We start from the raw sequence: 14,888 nt of genomic DNA on the forward strand, positions 1-14,888 counted from the left end.
AAAAAAAAAAAGAATTACTGTTAAAAAAATGAAGTACAAATTAAAATAAGAATTTCAGGGCCAGAGATTTAGCTCAGTGGTGCCGCCACTTGCCTCGTAAGGGGCAAGGTCCAGAGTTCAATCCCCTATACGAAAAAAAAAAAAAAAAAAGAATTTCAAAAATGTTTAATTTCATTTAATTGAAGAGTAGTATAAGATAAATGTAATATTTTAAAGCCTGCATTTTAAAACAAAATCAATCTTGATCTAAGACCTGATTCTATCAGTTATCAATTGTGTGATCTTGGGTAAGACACTTAACCTTCCAAAAAATATATTTCCTAACCTTTAAAACAGTATTGAGGAGTGGGGTATAGCTCGGTATAGAGTATGTGCTAACAATGTATGAGGCCCTGAGTTTGATTCCCAACACCAAAAGCAAACAACAATGACAACAAAAATAGTAGCAATAATATTGTTCTCCTTGTTCATATGTTGCAAAAACAAATGAGATAATATAAAGTTTTGAACTCCCTGTAAGAGTTTTTAATTTTTTATTTTTTGTAGCACATATTTACAATCAATAATCATTACATACACTGTAAGGAATTGATACATGTGTGTAATATATCTCAGTTCTTCATTTTTTCTCCTTCCTCCCCACCCTCCTTTTTTGCCAGCATCAGATTTATTTCCCTTATAAGTCCTTATAAAGTTAATTGTCATACATACAGATTAACAACCAGACTAATATGCCAAAAACATATAAAACACATAAGAAAGTTACTCTAAATCAATGTACATTTTAGATACATTGTCCATTCTGGACTGCAATAAATGTTTTTTTCTCTCTTTTTCCTGTTATCTGTCTTTTATTTTGGACTTTATTTATATATTGAATTTCTCATATAAGAGAAAAAACAATATTTAAGCTCATGTGTCTGATTTATTTCTTTTAACATTATGGTCTCAACTGGATAAAGAAGATGTGTTTTTTTATATAATAGAGTACTACTCAGCCATAAAGCACGAGAAACTAGAGACATTTATAGCTAAATGGATGCACATTGAGCCCATACTCTTAACTGAAACAAATAAATTAACTCTTAAGTAAACACTGAATTGTTTCTTTGGTGTGAGAAACTAAAAGTGTAAATAAGGATCAAAATGTATAACTGATAATGTGAAATAGGTAGAAACGGTCTAAATGGGTAGGGGAAGTGGCGAGGGTAGGGGAAGGGAAAGGAAAAAAATATGAGAAAAGGGAAAAAATGGAAACAAAGTCTTTGTAAATAGGGGAGGGTGGAGGGGGTGAAGGGAGGGCAGGGAATGGGGAAAAAATAAGAACCAAGATACATCATATAGAGATACAAGTCCCCAGTGATGAATCGAACTATATTGTATACCTAAAATGTACCAATAAACTCAATGAAAAAAAAAAACATTATGGTCTCAAAGTCCATCCATTTTCCTACAAATGGCTTAAGTTTATCCTTCTTTATGGAAGAGTACCACACCATTGTGTGTGAGTACATTTTTCTTTATCTATTCATCTGTTGAAGGACATACAGGCTGCTTCCAAGATTTAGCTATTATGAATTGTGCTGCTGTAAACATGAGTATGCATACATCACTGTAGTAAGTTGTTTTTAACTCCTCTGGGAAGATATCTAGAAGAGGAATGGCTGGATCAAATGGAATTTCTATTTTTAATTTTTTGAGGAATTTCCATACTGATTTCCATAGTGGTTGTACTAATTTTCACACCCACCAACAATAAAGAAGGGTTCCTTTTTCCCACAGCCTTGCCAGCATTTGTTCTTGTTTGATTTCTTGATGATAGCCATTCCTTCTGGAGTGAAATCTCTATGTTGTTTTAATTTACATTTCTCAAATGGACAGCGATGTTGAGCACCTTTTCACCTTATTTATTGGCCATTTGTATTTCTTCACCTGAGAAGTGTCTACTTGTTTCAGATGCACATTTTTAGACTGGATCTTTAAATTTGGGGGGTCAAATTTTTTTGAGTTCTTTATTAGTCTATATTAGTCTTTATGTATTCTATATATTAGTCCTTTGTCTGAGGAGTAGCTGACAAAAAATGTTTCCCATTCTGTAGCTTGTCTCTTTGCTTTGTTAGTAGTTTCCTTTGCTGTGAATAACTTTTTAATTTGATGTGATCATATTTGTTGATTCTTGGTATTATTTCTTCTGCAACTGTGTTCTGTTCAGAAAGTCTTTGCCTGCACCTATGTCTTCATGTGTTTTACCTAGATTGTCTTCGAGCAGATTGCTTCTGTCGTAATACTTAGATCTTTGATCCACTTTTGATTTTAGTTTAGTGCATGGTGAGAGATATAAATTAGTTTCAAACTTCAACATGTGGATAGCCAGTTTTCCAAGCATCACTTGTTAAAGAAGCTATCTTTGCTCCAGCCCCTTTGTCAAAGATGAGGTGGCTGAGTGTGCCTGGAGTTGTTTCTGCATCTTCTATTCTGTCCACTGATCCACAAGTGTGTCTTTTGCCATTATTCAAGTATAACTTGAATCCTGGATGATTTTTGCCCCAGGCCTTGCCCTTTTGTTGTTGTTGTGTCAATACCTTTTGAATTAACAAACTTTTTAAAAGAAATAATATTCCTCACTGCTACTGAAGATGATGACATGACTTGTATATTTACAGAGAGAGTGAAAATGGCCACAAGCTTTCTGAAAAGCATTTTGGCAATATTTACAAGGAGCTTTTAAAATGTTCGTGCCATGTGTCAAGCAAGTCCCCTTTATAACACTAGAAGGATTTGTTGCCCTCTTTTATGCCTTATTTCCATATTTTAAACAATTTTCTTAACATTAAAATGATAATTGTGTTCCTTTTGAAAGATAAATAAATAAATAAAATGTTCATGCCAGTTACATTATATGCCACTTCAAGAAGAAGGGCGCACAGGTAATGGGGAAAAAATAAGAACCAAGATACATCATGTACAGGTACAAACACCCAATGATAAATGTAAACAAATTGTATACCTAAAATGTACCAATAAAGGAACATAGAAAAAAAATTTTAAATATAGACAAGGACTATAGCAAAATGAGACAAAACAGAATATACACATCAGTTTGATAACTCCAAACACATTGCCAATAACCTTAAAATCTAAGTTGAGATGGTTAAACAACTGATAATGATTCATATGGTTAATTACCAGAAAATAATTTTTTAAAGTTAGAGAAGTCTTTACTGGCACGAGGAAAGCAGCTTTCTTTTGTATTTAATGGTATGAACCAAAATATAGACTAGCATAGTACTTAACATATAGTAGATGTCAATCAATATCTAAATGTATCTGCCTTACAGTAGGCACCAATCAATATCTAGACTGAACAACAGAATTTAAGTAAAAAAAAAAAGGCAAACATTCATTTCTCTCTCTGTCTCTCTCTCTCTCTCTCTCTCTCTCTCTCTCTCTCTCTCTCTCTCACACACACACACACACACACACACACGGATATAATCTCAACTTTTATAAAAGAATCACTGAAATTCTAGAAAGAAAGATAAAGTATTAACAACATTGTCTTTGGATGATCTTTTTCTGCCACTTTAAACTTTGAGTGTCAATTATGTTTTTTACAATGGACACTTCTTACACTTATAATCAGGAAAATAGTGAAGAGGAAAAAAAGAAAAGAAAAGAAAGTTCTAGAAGTCAAGTAGAAGTCAATGGATCAATTATTTCTTATTACATTATCCTGAATATATAGCATTCTTCACTCCCACTGAAATATAAAAAAGGAAAGGGGATATTAGTAGCATGAATAAATCAGGAGGTAGTCTTTAAAACATAGCCCAGGAAATATTATAGTGAATTTTTTAAAGTAAAACAAAATCATATATAATATTAAGGAAATTATACAAGCATTTTGTTCCCTGTATAATTTATACATATGAAAAATGTAACATGGTATAAACCCTTTAGATACAAATTACTTGTTTTCTCTACAGTGGAACTATATTTGCTCTTTGACACATAATGCCACAAAAATTTAGACAAAGTGCTTGCTGTCAATTTATTAAAATCTGAAAAAATTCTATTAATTTACAACATCAACTTTACAGCATCTAAAAGGCATTTCAGCAGATCCTTGGCATTCTCAAAGGGGAAAAATCAAACAATTTCAGATGCCCATGTTCACAAAGATACCACAGATAACCAGCCCTGGATGTGACCTGTCAATGACAGCATAGTGTTACCTGGGTGGGGTGGGGCTGTCAGCCACCAGTTGGGGCTCCTTCCCTGAGAGATCAGTCTCCAGGCCCATGTGACTTCAAGAGAAAAATTATAAATCACTACATTTCACATGCTATGAAGATGGATGGTAACACCTTGACTCACAAAGCTAACCTCTTGCATTCCAAGCACTGCTTTGTCTTCAATGCCTGCCTCCTATAAAAGTAAAATGTGTATATAAAAAGTCTGTGGCAGTAAGATATGCAGTCAACATTTCTTTTACTCTAAGAAGCCTAATCCATACATTAGTTTATCAAGTATGAGACACCTAATAAGTTCAAAGAATATTGCCACATGCTCCTGGAGATTGAAAAATTATGACACAGAATCTAAACTGATTCTATTTGTGTCATACTTTTCAAAAACAGATTCAAGTACATAATTTACGAAATGCCAATGTTTCTGACCTTTAAAGTGAAATATGTAGCGTTTTTACTATAATAATTAGTTTTAAATTGCCCTTAATATCATACCTATATTTGTAAATAACTGCTTCGTAAGTATGCCTCCTTTTATGTAATTCCTAGGATTTGTTTCCAAAATTCCAAAGTGGGGAAATATTGATGGCAGTGTAGATGAAATAAGAATGGTTGTAATTTAACAATTACTAGAGATGGCTAATGGGTATGTGTGTGGGGAGTTTATTTTACTACTCTACATTTTAGCTCTGAAATTTTACATAATAAAAATGTTTTGTTTTGTTTATGTGTGGCATGGTAGCACATGACTATAATTCCAGCACTCTGGGAGGTTTAGGCAGGAGGATCACAAGTTCTGCCCCAGCCTGGGCAACTCTGAGACTTAGCAAGATCCTATTTCAGAATAAAAAATAAAAATAAAGGGCTAGGGATATAGCTGCAGGTGAAGACCTGAGTTAAACTTTCAGTATCCTCCCCAAAAAAGAGTGTTTTGCTTTTTCTAAAAGAAGTGAATTTTTTATATATCAGTTTAGGTTTCCCTTAACCCCGTTCATGTGACAGCCACATGCTGTGAACATGGCTGAAATGCCACCTTGGTCTTGAGGGTGTTCCATTCAGATGACCAGTCAATGCAGACATCCTATTCTGGTGCACAGATGAGAGGATAAATTGATAAACTCTGCTATGACTCATAATTTAATCATTTGGCCAAAGTCAGGGATGGCTACATCCAGATGAACCAAGAAAAAATGTTTTAGATGACATTCAGCTGTCAAATGACCAATAAATCATAGTGTTCCCATGGCTGGTCCAATTTGGTCTCTGTGGTGGCCAAGCCATCACGATTATACAGGATATTAGGGGGTCTGCTGAAGTATCAGCAAGGTAGTCTGCACTGTTTGTTTTATTTTATTTTTTGCATTGTCTCAAGGGCAAAAAGATGAATAAAAATTAATAATTATAGCTTTGACTACTTGAAAAATGGATTTGCCCAGTGGATGTTATGAGAGGATTAGAATTTAAATGCACTTGGTTAATAGTTAATACAATGTCTATTTAGAATGATCATAATTTTTTCTATCATATTCATTTACTTTTCTCTTACCCTTTCTCTTACCCACTCATAAACAGAATTCTGGCACATTTAATTCAATTAATCCTAACAGTTGTTCATCACATAAGCAGACCCTCATAAAAGCGGTGTTAAATTGTTACTATCAAATTGTTAAAGTATTATAAATAATAGATCTTCTAAATATACTAGTAAGGATTTATATGCCTGTTGATTTTAATTTCATTAAGTCACTCATGATATAAATAAATTGTTTTTTCTAAAACAAGCTTTAAAAATGAATCTACTGCAATTAAAATGACCCAAGGCTTCTAAGTATCTTGCACTGCCACCTAGTGCTAAATGTCTCTAACACCAAATGCACAGCTCCAGGATCACGGAAATGCTGTATTTTAAAGCAAATTTACCCAGAAGAGCAAATGTGAGATATTTAGTCAAAGATTTCCAGCAGAAGGCTACACACCACAAAAATCATGTGTCTCATAATCAGAAAGTCACAATTTGATTAGTAAATATTAAAAAGTTGCAGATTTTGTTAGTGAAGATAAAAAGAATTTTTAAATGTGATCTTTTATACTGTGCAGCAACTATGCAACGCATTCTGTTATGAAGGTGACTGCTGATCTCTGAGTGGAATATATGGTTTCTAGCAAATCTGACAGGAAGATGCTCAAAAAGGCATTAAAGTTTGCCAAAATAATCACTAATGATACGAGAAGATCAGCTTTTTGAAGACAACTGTAATCACTACTCATATATTGGTTATAATTTCAACTTAAGATGCCACTGACTTTGCTACTTCATTTTCCCTATTGGAATGATTTCTGTGTTCTGGTTGTGCTCGTTTCTTGAGCTCATCTCTCACTTTTTCATCTTTTTAGAAAAGCAAAGCCCCATGAAAGTGAAATTCTCACCATGTGCACAGTACTAAAGAAAAGTTTGCTGTGAATGACACTGCTATGGTCAGGCAGGAACTATCTGACTCATTTATTTTAAAATGGTAATTTTGCATCTGGTCTATGTGATGCCCTTACTTAAGGATTAAAGTAAAGAGCGAAAGATGCATGATTCTGCTAAGTCTTCCATAGCGGAAATACTAAAAAGATCCTCTTTCAATCACAGTTGCTTAACTTTTTAAAATGCACTCTCTGTGCTCGCTTCAGCAGCACATATACTAAAATGCACTCTCTCTTGAGAAACAAAAAGCTAAGGTTCTCTTTTGACAGTATTGGAAAAGTGTAAATGAATGATTATAAATAGTTAATACAGGGATATTTTTAAGATTTATATTTTTCTTTTATCTGGGAGGGTGCTTTTCATCATCATTGTTACTCCAGGCATTCAAAATCAGCCTGACACAAGGCTGCCCCTGTTTCTCACAAACTTTTCTATCCTGGGAAAACATCAGAGAAAATCATTGAGTAATTTCACTATTAGGCCTGTTGCCTTGCTTTATTTTCACAACCAGAACAGCAAGTAAAAATGGGTGGGTGGGTGAGTGGGTGGATGGACAGATGGATGGATGGATGGATGGACAGACTGAGCTTCTGCCTTTGAAGGAAGTGTTATCTACACCTCCATGAAAATCATGACTGCAGGTGCCAAGGATTTAGCTCAGTGGCACCGAGCCTGCCTAGCAAGCACAAGGTTCTGAGTTCGATCCCCAGTTCCAAAAAAAAAAAAATCATGACTGCAGATAACTCCCAGAAGAAATTCTAATCAAGGCCATAGGATTTAGAAAAACTACTGTACTCAAGATTTCCTTTAATCAGTTTAACTCAAGTACTGTCTAATTCACTTAATTCCTCAGAGGGTTATTGTAAGCCCTCCAACACACAATCAGGATACCTCGTTGGGATGGCTGTCTAAGGCAGAAAACAGAACTTATTCAAAACATTGCAATTCAAGTGTCAGGATGGCTGAGTGGTCTAAGGCACCAAACTCAAAATACTGCAACTCAAGAAACTAGTCTTAGGAAATATTAATTAAGAAAAAACAGTGCATTGTATGAGATGACATCTATCATAATAGCCAACATGTCGTAGAATTACAAAGTCAATTGTAAAAAATAGCTAAAGTTAAGGCTCTTAGGTATTCCATTGGAGATTTCTCAACGAGATACTTTCAAGGTAGAAGATGACAGGTAGAACTGTGTCATATTTAAGGAAAGCCCACTGTAGAGGCATATATATATAACCATATATATAAATATATAACATATATAACCATATATAAACATATATAACATATATATAACCATATATGTAACCATATATATATGGTTATAACCCATAGAATTTTGTGAGTTGTAAATGCTTTAATTAACCTACGAAGTAGTGAAAATGCATAAAGAGAATGAACTAACATCTTTTAATTCAAATGACAATTATGCTGGAGACTGTGAAAGTTTCCTTAATTTCCCCCCACATAACTTAGTGCCTTTTCTAGGTAATACACTATTTAAAGTTTTGGAACACAAAGATTATAAGCATTTTTTAACACAAAAAAGTTCAATCACAGCAGCACCATTTGGGCTTATCTGGAAATAAATGTTTAAGCTGAAATTATTGGTTGAATAGCAATATTTTTTAAGTATCAGTATTGAAGTATGTATGATTATGAGTGTGTTCTAAGGGGCTCTCTGCTCAGGGATTTCTAACTCATCATAAAAAAGTAGTAACAACATGGCCTTTTCAGGAGATGCCTTAGGGCTTTAGAAAGAAATGGGTCATGTTGAAAAAGTAAAGTACAGAATACAGAAGAGATTGATATTACCTTCCACTGAACATTTAACTTGAGATTATTTAAAGCAAGGCTTTTCTGTCTATTAAAAACCCCATGTGAAAAGACAAAGATTTATTCTACACAGACCCTAAAATGTATGATATTTATATAACTAATATTAGCACCACTGGGCATTGCTCACTCTGAAATATTCAGTAAGCATTTTATTCACTAATTATGATCCTATCATTTTTTGACTAGTATTTTCAGATGTTAGATGCCTACCTGAAAACTGATATCTATTTGGTTGCTAAGAGATATAAGATCAGTTTGGAAGGCTTCTATGCCTATCTGAGAATTGCCTTCTTGCATTTTGCCTGAAGGTAATGAAAGTTAACTCTGTTACTCATGTGAGGATTTATCTTATTTAGGTTTCAGAAAAGAAATAAATAACTTCCAATTTGCACAATTTAGAACAAATATCTGGCTTTTCCCAGCTCTTAATGATTTTCCATTTCACAAAACTAAAATATAATCACATTCTTTTATAAACAAATTAACTAATGAATCTATAGTATGAAAAGCATTTAGTATTTTGACAACAATCTTATAAGAAATGAAGTCATTCATTGAGCATCCCCAAAATGAAGTTAAACCTTGCATCCCCAAACTGAAGCTCAAACTCAACATTATAAGAATATCTTTTGCTTGTAACTTTCACTACATGATTCTTAAAGTGTCTGGAGGGACAAGATAACTTGGTCTATGTGGTTGTCTTTATACTTTATCAGCGTGCTGCTAGAAATATGTACTTCCCAACTGGTCATTAGCTCATCAAAAATAAATATTTGCCTAATCAAAGAAAATATTCCTCTAAAATAAGAGCAGTATTTTAATCAGCAAATATGTTTGCTAATGACACTGAGGCTCTTCACATGCTCATTTCATAACCTTTCAAGGACAAACTTTTAAATCACAGTAGACAAAACTGCAGTGAAAAAGGGTACCATTGCAGAAGCGTTTTGAATTACTATAAATCCAACAGGTTTGATTTTTAATTCCTAAGTATTTGTCACAAAGCTTTTGGTAATTTATTCTAATTTCCTACCAATGCTTTACTGGAGTATTTCGCAAAGGAACATGACAGAATGCCCTTCCTCGTCTACTAAGTGGGCTGATAATCTCCATTTGTCCAGTCCTCTCCATACTCAACTTCCGACACACCGTCACCCGGCTGCCCTGTTGGTGATTCTGGTACCTCATGTGCTGCCTTTGCACTAGGTCCCATTGCTACCACTTCTGATTCAAGAGCATTAAAAACATTCCTGTTACAAGCAATGCCTTTGAAGTAGGTGTGCAATTGAGAAAGGGCTACCAAGTGCCCGTCTTCAGGGAGAGAAGATGAAAGTTCCCTCCATTTTCTAGGTTTCTGCCTATTTCAAGAGTCACACCTTTACAAACAAGTTCTTTCCTACTGAGAAAGAAGAAGGTAAGCAAAATGGTACACTTGGACTCAAATAACATTTAAGGAAGAGGAAAGAAAACTTTCGGAGATGAAAAAAGAAGCAAAGCAACCAATCTCCGTCACTAAAAGTGACAAAAAACCCCGTCAGGTTTTCCCACCAAGTTTTTGTGCAGCAGCAATAACTAAATCAATATGCTCATCCTCACCCTCAAGAAACCTCTTGTCCCCACACAGAAACTGCCGGGTTCCTCTCCACTGGGTTTTCCCAGTAACTTTGGTGCAGCAGAGACAACCTAATCAACATACACATCCTCACCTTAGAAACCCGCTTGTCCCCAAGCAGAAAGCGCTGGGCCCGTCTCTGCTGTGTTCTCAGGGTCAGAAAACACCGCTCCAAAGGGAGAGAGTTCGGAGGTGCAAGGAGAGGCAAACACAGGTATTCGCAGCTCGAGCATCCGTATCTTAGTACCAGCTACAAATCTGTTAAGTCCATTCAAGAACCAGGCTCCTAGACTGGCCTGGCTCCGGGCCTCCAGAGGGTTCAGAAGAGCCTGAGGGGTCAGCAGCACAGTTCTCACGTTCCCAGCAGTGACCTCCGGTCCCCCTGCGCCCGCCCGCCGAGGCCCTGCCTGTCTCAGTCCTAGTGAGACCTCTGAAGTAGGAGAGGAGGTGCGTGGGTGGTAGCCAGGGGAGACCAGTCGGGCTTCTCCGCGGGAGGGAACTGCTGGGGCTGCGTCTGGGGGTGATCGTGGGGAGGGCGCTTTAGGAAGCATCAGGAAATGGGGTGTCTGGCATCAGCGCCCCTCACTACCCCCACTCTCTCCACGCCGAAGGGACCACTTGTTCCGTGGCTGACGGCGGCGGCCGCCTGCAACTGGGATTGAGGCTGAGAGCCAGCCGGGGCCACGGCGGCATCTGCCAGGGAGCGTGCAGGTGGGCGCAGCCTCGGAAGGTCAGTGAGGCCAGAGCCCAGAGTTAGCCGTGCCGGGAGAGTGAGTGCGAACACGCGCGCGCCGGGCCGGGCCGGGGGCGCCGGGCGAGACAGTACGCGCGGGGCCAGGGGTAGCCCGCGGAGAGGCAGCACACCCCGCCCGCGGGCGGCAGGGATGAGGGGCGACGGAGGCTGCAACACTGTGAAACTTGGTGCAAAACGCAACCCCCCACAACCCCCGGCAGGACGTGCCCCGCGCCCCCAGGCTCGCCCCAACGCCTGCTGAGTCCTCCTCCGTCACCCGCCCCACCCCGCCAGATCCCCCACCGAGCCCTCGGTTCCCGGCGGGTCATTACCTCTCCCGGAGGCTGAGCGGGGGGCGGCGGCGGCGGCAGACACTTTTGGGCTGACTTTCCTGGGTTCGCGCCTGAGCTTGTGCGCGCGGAGAAGGAGCTGTAACCTGCTATTTATAGACCGGAGCCTTACACCGGGGGCCGAGAACCTGGAGCAGACCAGCAGGCGGCGGCGCAGGGTGCGGGCCGCGGCTCCGAGCTCCGCCGCCCTCAGCTGGGCTCGGGCTCTGGCCGCGCCCCCCGCCCTCCCAGCCGCGCGCGCCCGGGAGAAGTTGGTATCGGCGCGGCCGCCGCGCGGCTCACACGCCCCCTGGCGCAATTGCTACTCTCCCTCCCCCACCGGGCCTGCCCTCGTCCTCCTCGTCTGCTCTCTCCAAGCGGTCTCCTCCCAATGTCACCAGCCACCAAATAGGAGCGTCAGCGACGGAGATAGTCGCGCAACTGGCGCAGCTCGCCTCCCGCGACCCAGGGTGCGGAGTTGGCGGCCCAGCCGCACACCTCGAAATGACCCAGACACGCACCCAGACCGTCCGCTCTCGGACAACGACATCCAGCCTAGGGTGGTGGTATCACTGCTGCGGTGAGGAGGGGTGACCTGGGGTCGCTCAGCTGAGGCCAAGCAGGAGAAACCTCCCAGAAAAATTCCAGCGGGAGGAGGCGCCCCAGACCTGAGCCAAGGACTGTCCCCAAGCCCACGCCTGGGGGTTGAAGGTGTGTGAAGCGTAGCCCCACTTCGGGGGATTCTTTGTCTGTCGTCGCCCTGGGAACCCGTCTCTCTTGCCACTCCTGCCTTTTGGTGTGGCCTGGCAGACCTGGGCACTGGCTTTGCTTGCAACTCAGAGCAACCCCCAGCCGCCCACCGCCAGCCCCACGGTGCAGTGTGCGGCTGAGGCCGAGTTGCTCCCAGGGAGCGTGAGACGCGCCTTTGACAGCTGAGTGCGTGGGGACAAATCCGCCCCCGTCGTGTTTGGGGTGTCAGGAAAACGGGGCATGTAATCACGCAGTCTGGAAGGAGACTAAAACTCTCCCACTTCCTCGCCAACAAGCCCACTGGGGGAAAGCACGCCGCCTGGTTATTCCAGGCTGTGGGGTGTGGGGCAAATGACTCTCCCCATCTGCGCCTTAGAGGTGCCACCTGCTGGTTCTGTCGGAAAGGTTTTGTGGAGCTGCTCGCAGGTGCTGCAGCAGGCCCCAGCTGGCCCTTATGGCCCCTCAGCCTTTCTCTCCTTACTGGCCCTTTAAATTCATATTTTAAATAAAACAGTATGAATGCTGGCATGGAAGTGTAACATTTGCCATTCGAAAAACCTATAATCCTAGTCAGGATGGCAAAATCAGTTCGGGTTAAGTCAGTGCTTAACAGTTTCACAAAGTGGGAAGCTGTCTGCCCCCAGCTGTCACCCCTGCTGTCGCTGCCTGGATCCAGGCATCCATTCACTCTACCAGCACTTGACTACTACTGGTTTACAAGCTTCTTCACTGAGGGCGGGGGACTTGGGTTGTTTGGGTTCGGGGGTGTTTTGTTTTCACCACGTGCTGTAGTCTCAACAAATGGTTATAGAATAAGTTAATAAGCACCATGGTCCAGAACATGTGCTTGGCCTATTCTCTGAAGCCCTGTCCCTTCTTTCTGTCAAACCTGTCTCTGACCTGTGCAGCCACAACCACAGGCAGGCTGAATAGAGGTGAGGGACCTCGGTTGTCATCCTGTCCTGTCAGGGCGCGGGACACCCCTGAAGAGCTGCTTACACTGCTGGAGTCTTGCTGCATGGGGCAGTACTTCAGAGTACCCACTTCCAACATGATGAGTCCTGCTAAGACTTTCAGCCTTTTGCACAACAGCCTCCTTTTGTTAAAATACAGACATTTCAGTCTTTTGTTAAGATGCAGAAAAAATTGAAAGACTATTAGAACATTAGGGTGCCAGAGGTTTGCCACGGAATTGAAAATATTAATAAATCTGGCCTCCACATGGAAGGATGTGTGTGGGGGGTGTTTGCGTGCATGTGGACTGCTGTAGCACTGCCAGAAGTCCTAAATACTCCTAAAATACAGAATTGTAAAATAGACACACTTATTGACTCTGGAAATGAACACTTAAAGCAAGGTACCAGAAAACCTTATTAGACAGTAATTAAAATTCAGACATAGATCATGCTGATGAAGCCCTTTTATAGGGTGCCTGAGGAAGATGTGATGTACCTGTGTATATCTTTAGGAGAGACAAATAGACAAATGGACACAAGTTGTTATCAGGACCCTATCACATCTATGTGCCACATGACAATTTTTAAAAATCCATCTATCAGCCTGATATTTACCCTTTTTTGGTGATTTGGCAGCATTTTCCTTGAATAAACCTGGAGGATTCAGATGCTTTTGTGGTTTTTTAAAACTCAATCAGCCTTTACTTTACAAACCTTGAACTTTCAGCTAGTTGTGCCCCCAAAACATAACTCTATTTGCCAAAGAAGAACAAAATATTTTTCATTTCCTTTTGAAATATTTTTGTAGGACCAGAGGCCATAGGTGATTCTCAGTAGTTACCTTGCTGTCTAAAGCAATAAAATCAAGTCAGGATATGCAGAACTGGTTTCACACCCCCTTTGCAGGGAGGTAGCTTAGTCTTTCCGTACATTCATCACTCCTGGAGTTTTTTATTTCAGTGAGATTGCTACAACACAATGTGTATCTAAAGTTTTATAATCTCTTCTAAAATGTAGTGCCACACAGAGGGTTTTCCTTAACCATAGTGTTGATTTGTAGTATTGATACTTTGTAAAGAAAATCCCTTGTTTTCATCTTGTGTCAGTCAGTGCTCACTGGAGAAACAGGTTTAATGTAAGATATATGAATATGTAAGAATTTACAAAGAAGGCTTAAAGGCCACACAGTCAGATGTAGAAGAATGCAAAAGATCGTCTGCGGGCTGGAGATATGAAGGATCCAATCAAAGGGCAAAGGCCTGGAGCTCACTATAGCACCCTTCATAAGTACATATCAGGAGGTCCAAGGACTGTGCTACAAGGCTGAAAAGTCTGTGCTAGAAGCCAGGAGATGTCGTGCAAGGTGAAGGTGAAGACTGGAACTTCTCTGAAGAAACAGAAAGAGCCTCCCTTCTTTGTTTCCCTTTTATTCCCTTCTGGCAACAAGCCCATTGGTTGGTACCACTCACACCGAGGGGGGTCTTCTGTCTTCAGTAAATCCCTTCAGCCACACCCGAAACTATGCTAATCCAATTTAGTTAGGCGTTTCTTATTCAAATTGACACAACAGTTAACTATCACACACCTCAGTTTTTTAAAACATTATCTGCAAGAGTTAAATTTGTTATTCATGCATTTAGATCAACTGGTAAGGCGAGTACCTTGCTTTAAGTACTTTTCTCATTCCTGAGACAAAATATTTGACACCAAAAGTTAAAGGAGGAGAGGTTTATTTTGCTCACAGTTTGTAGAGACTTCAGTTCACAGTCCTTGGCTGGCTCCAAGGCAGGGTGGCATGGCAGAAGGCATCGCAGAGCAGAAAAAGATCACAGCAGGCAGAAGCAGGAGGGCAGCAAAGCAGTGAAGTAGCAAGCACCAAGCAAGTGATGACAGCAGCCCTCTTTCTGTAATAATCTTTTTATAATCTATCCAGGCTACACACCCAT

At 40.3% G+C, this 14,888-nt stretch overlaps 1 protein-coding gene across 17 annotated transcripts in view; it reads right to left on the bottom strand.

The window, feature by feature from the left end:
* Window positions 1–14,888, bottom strand: part of Inpp4b (inositol polyphosphate-4-phosphatase type II B) — a 1,082,298-nt gene that overhangs the window by 783,895 nt on the left and 283,515 nt on the right. For 8 of the 17 annotated variants that reach the window (XM_087193385.1, XM_021247702.2, XM_004868895.4 and 5 more), the window contains exon 1: window positions 11,240–11,490. The exons of 3 other annotated variants lie outside the window; for them this stretch is intronic. The gene's annotated coding sequence lies outside the window, so the exon portion shown is untranslated. Of the gene's footprint in view, window positions 1–10,268; window positions 10,435–11,239; window positions 11,491–14,888 lie in introns of those variants that run through there. 6 more of the 17 variants (XM_087193387.1, XM_087193380.1, XM_087193372.1 and 3 more) reach the window with 4 other exon arrangements.

The sequence above is a fragment of the Heterocephalus glaber genome, unplaced genomic scaffold (genome assembly GCF_053883595.1).
Source record: "Heterocephalus glaber isolate CG9 unplaced genomic scaffold, H.glaber_assembly_v1.0 deba00001587, whole genome shotgun sequence".
Classification (NCBI taxonomy): domain Eukaryota; kingdom Metazoa; phylum Chordata; class Mammalia; order Rodentia; family Bathyergidae; genus Heterocephalus; species Heterocephalus glaber.